The sequence below is a fragment of the Carex rostrata genome, chromosome 2, assembly GCF_964058835.1.
Source record: "Carex rostrata chromosome 2, lpCarRost1.2, whole genome shotgun sequence".
NCBI lineage: Eukaryota > Viridiplantae > Streptophyta > Magnoliopsida > Poales > Cyperaceae > Carex > Carex rostrata.
The window spans coordinates 822,501-827,500 of NC_135919.1; positions in this window are offsets into that span (position 1 = coordinate 822,501).

The following is a 5,000-nucleotide window of genomic DNA, read 5'->3' on the forward strand; positions in this document are numbered from 1 at the left end:
TGCCCGATCGTGTTTCGCCGGCTTTACGGCTGGGGATTTCAACCCGCATCGGTCTCTGCGGGGCGCCTCCACGCTTAGGCACCCCGCTCAACCGTGTTTCGCCGGCTTTACGGCTGGGGATTTCAACCCGCTCGGTCACTGCGGGGCGCCTCCACGCTTAGGCGCCCCGCTCAACCGTGTTTCGCCGGCTTTACGGCTGGGGATTTCAACCCGCACGGCTACCCGCATCGGTCTTACGGGAGCCTCCACGCTTAGACGCCCTGCCCGAACGTGTTTCGCCGGCTTTACGGCTGGGGATTTCAACCCGCTCGGTCTCTGCGGGGCGCCTCCACGCTTAGGCGCCCCAATGAACCGTGTTTCGCCGGCTTTACGGCTGGGGATTTCAACCCGCGCGGCTACCCGCATCGGTCTTACGGGCGAAACTCCACGCGGAGTCGCCCTGCCCGAACGTGTTTCGCCGGCTTTACGGCTGGGGATTTCAACCCGCTCGGTCTCTGCGGGGCGCCTCCACGCTTAGGCGCCCCGCTCAACCGTGTTTCGCCGGCTTTACGGCTGGGGATTTCAACCCGCTCGGTCACTGCGGGGCGCCTCCACGCTTAGGCGCCCCGCTCAACCGTGTTTCGCCGGCTTTACGGCTGGGGATTTCAACCCGCGCGGCTACCCGCATCGGTCTTACGGGCGCCTGCACGCTTAGACGCCCTGCCCGAACGTGTTTCGCCGGCTTTACGGCTGGGGATTTCAACCCGCTCGGTCTCTGCGGGGCGCCTCCACGCTTAGGCGCCCCAATGAACCGTGTTTTGCCGGCTTTACGGCTGGGGATTTCAACCCGCTCGGTCTCTGCGGGGCGCCTCCACGCTTAGGCGGCCCGCTCAACCGTGTTTCGCCGGCTTTACGACTGGGGATTTCAACCCGCTCGGTCACTGCGGGGCGCCTCCACGCTTAGGCGCCCCGCTCAACCGTGTTTCGCCGGCTTTACGGCTGGGGATTTCAACCCGCGCGGCTACCCGCATCGGTCTTACGGGCGCCTGCACGCTTAGACGCCCTGCCCGAACGTGTTTCGCCGGCTTTACGGCTGGGGATTTCAACCCGCTCGGTCTCTGCGGGGCGCCTCCACGCTTAGGCGCCCCAATGAACCGTGTTTTGCCGGCTTTACGGCTGGGGATTTCAACCCGCTCGGTCTCTGCGGGGCGCCTCCACGCTTAGGCGGCCCGCTCAACCGTGTTTCGCCGGCTTTACAGCTGGGGATTTCAACCCTTGCGGCTACCCGCATCGGTCTTACGGGCGCCTCCACGCTTAGACGCCCTGCCCGATCGTGTTTCGCCGGCTTTACGGCTGGGGATTTCAACCCGCATCGGTCTCTGGGGGGAGCCTCCACGCTTAGGCACCCCGCTCAACCGTGTTTCGCCTGCTTTACGGCTGGGGATTTCAACCCGCTCGGTCACTGCGGGGCGCCTCCACGCTTAGGCGCCCCGCTCAACCGTGTTTCGCCGGCTTTACGGCTGGGGATTTCAACCCGCGCGGCTACCCGCATCGGTCTTACGGGCGCCTGCACGCTTAGACGCCCTGCCCGAACGTGTTTCGCCGGCTTTACGGCTGGGGATTTCAACCCGCTCGGTCTCTGCGGGGCGCCTCCACGCTTAGGCGCCCCAATGAACCGTGTTTCGCCGGCTTTACGGCTGGGGATTTCAACCCGCGCGGCTACCCGCATCGGTCTTACGGGCGAAACTCCACGCGGAGTCGCCCTGCCCGAACGTGTTTCGCCGGCTTTACGGCTGGGGATTTCAACCCGCTCGGTCTCTGCGGGGCGCCTCCACGCTTAGGCTCCCCGCTCAACCGTGTTTCGCCGGCTTTACGACTGGGGATTTCAACCCGCTCGGTCACTGCGGGGCGCCTCCACGCTTAGGCGCCCCGCTCAACCGTGTTTCGCCGGCTTTACGGCTGGGGATTTCAACCCGCGCGGCTACCCGCATCGGTCTTACGGGCGCCTCCACTCTTAGACGCCCTGCCCGAACGTGTTTCGCCGGCTTTACGGCTGGGGATTTCAACCCGCTCGGTCTCTGCGGGGCGCCTCCACGCTTAGGCGCCCCAATGAACCGTGTTTCGCCGGCTTTACGGCTGGGGATTTCAACCCGCTCGGTCTCTGCGGGGCGCCTCCACGCTTAGGCGCCCCAATGAACCGTGTTTCGCCGGCTTTACGGCGGGGGATTTCAACCCGCGCGGCTACCCGCATCGGTCTTACGGGCGAAACTCCACGCGGAGTCGCCCTGCCCGAACGTGTTTCGCCGGCTTTACGGCTGGGGATTTCAACCCGCTCGGTCTCTGCGGGGCGCCTCCACGCTAGGCGCCCCAATGAACCGTGTTTCGCCGGCTTTACGGCTGGGGATTTCAACCCGCTCGGTCTCTGCGGGGCGCCTCCACGCTTAGGCGCCCCAATGAACCGTGTTTCGCCGGCTTTACGGCTGGGGATTTCAACCCGCTCGGTCTCTGCGGGGCGCCTCCACGCTTAGGCGCCCCAATGAACCGTGTTTCACCGGCTTTACGGCTGGGGATTTCAACCCGCGCGGCTACCCGCATCGGCCTTACGGGCGAAACTCCACGCGGAGTCACCCTGCCCGACCGCTTTTCGCCGGCTTTACGGCTGGGGATTTCAACCCGCATCGGTCTTACGGGCGCCTCCACGCTTAGACGCCCTGCCCCACCGTGTTTCGCCGGCTCTACGGCTGGGGATTTCAACCCGCGTGGTCCGTGTTTTTCGGTAACATATTCGTGTTCCTTGCCCCCGACGGGCCGTGTTTTTCGGTAACAAAATCGGGTCTTTTGTCCCCGCTGCACCGTGTTTTTTGCCCCCGCTCAACCGTGTTTTTTGCCCCCGCTCAACCGTGCTTACTGCCCCCGCTCAACCGTGTTTTTTCGGTAACATAATCGTGTTTTCGGGTAACATAATCGTGTTTTCGGGCCATTTTACACCGACGGAGGCACCCACAGGGGCCATGTACACCCCGCTTGGCATGTACATGAGGGGCTGCCTCTTCCAAAAATCCTTCCCCCCTATAGGGGAATATGCATTTTGGGTCTCCAGCCACGCCCAGGGTTACCACCCCCTGGAAATCCCCCAGGTTTACCCCCCATTTTATGTGGATGCATAGATTCAGACCGCCCTGCTCCACCGCTTTTGGCCATTTTTGCCCAACGTTAGCCGCTTCGGCTTGCCGCTGGACTGTTTTCGGGCCTTTTTCACCGACGCTTGGCCGTATCCGCTTAGTTTTCCCCAACGCTTGGCCGCATCCGCTTAGTTTTCCCCCGCTGGACTGTTTTCGGGTCACTTTTGCCCAACGTTAGCGGCTTCCGCTTGCCGCTGGACTGTTTTCGGGCCCTTTTTCACCGACCCTTGGCCGTATCCGCTTAGTTTTCCCCAACGCGTGGCCGCATCCGCTTAGTTTTCCCCCGCTGAACTGTTTTCGGGTCACTTTTGCCCAACGTTAGCCGCTTCCGCTTGCCGCTAGGCTGTTTTCGGGCCATTTTTCCCCAACACTTGGCCGTATCCGCTTAGTTTTCCCCAACGCGTGGCCGCATCCGCTTAGTTTTCCCCCGCTGAACTGTTTTCGGGTCAGTTTTGCCCAACGTTAGCCGCTTCCGCTTGCCGCTGGACTGTTTTCGGGCCAATTTCCACCGACTCTTGGCCGTATCCGCTTAGTTTTCCCCAACGCGTGGCCGCATCCGCTTAGTTTTCCCCCGCTGAACTGTTTTCGGGTCACTTTTGCCCAACGTTAGCCGCTTCCGCTTGCCGCTGGACTGTTTTCGGGCCAATTTCCAACGACTCTTGGCCGTATCCGCTTAGTTTTCCCCAACGCGTGGCCGCATCCGCATAGTTTTCCCCCGCTGAACTGTTTTCGGGTCAGTTTTGCCCAACGTTAGCCGCTTCCGCTTGCCGCTGGACTGTTTTCGGGCCAATTTCCACCGACTCTTGGCCGTATCCGCTTAGTTTCCCCAACGCGTGGCCGCATCCGCTTAGTTTTCCCCCGCTGAACTGTTTTCGGGTCACTTTTGCCCAACGTTAGCCGCTTCCGCTTGCCGCTGGGCTGTTTTCGGGCCAATTTCCACCGACACTTGGCCGCATCCGCTTAGTTTTCCCCAACGCGTGGCCGCATCCGCTTAGTTTTCCCCCGCTTAACTGTTTTCGGGTCACTTTTCCCCAACGTTAGACGCTTCCGCTTGCCGCTGGGCTGTTTTCGGGCCATTTTTGCCCAACACTTGGCCGCATCCGCTTAATTTTCCCCAGCTGAACTGTTTTCGGGTCACTTTGTCCCAACGTTAGCCGTTTCCGCTTGCCGCTGGACTGTTTTCGGGCCATTTTCCACCGACTCTTGGCCGTATCCGCTTGGTTTTCCCCAACGCTTGGCTGCTTCCGCTTAATTTCCCCCAGCTGAACTGTTTTCGGGTCACTTTTGCCCAACGTTAGCCGTTTCCGCCTGCCGCTGGACTGTTTTCGGGCCATTTTTCACCGACACTTGGCCGTATCCGCTTAGTTTTCGCCAACAATTGGCTGCATCCGCTTAATTTTCCAAGCTATACTGCTTTCGGGTCAGTTTTGCCCAACGTTAGCCGCTTCCGCTTGCCGCTGGGCTGTTTTCAGGCCATTTTCCACCCACGCTGGCACCGACGGGGCCATGTACACCCACGCGCGTGTACATGAGGGGGCACCCATTTTTGAAAACCTTGCCCCCCTATAGGGGAATATGCATTTTGAGGCTCTAGCCACGCCCAGGGTTACCACCCCCTGAAAATCCCCCAAGTCAAAATCACCCATGTAAAATATTCAAAAAAATCTCAAAAAATCACAAAAAATTTATAAAATCAAATAAATTCAAAAAAAAAAAAAAATTCAAAAATTCAAAAAAAATTCAAAAAAATTCAAAAAAATTCAAAAATTTCAAAAATTCAAAAAATGTCCAAAAACCCAAAAAAACTTCAAAAATTTCAAAAATTCAAAAAAATTTCAA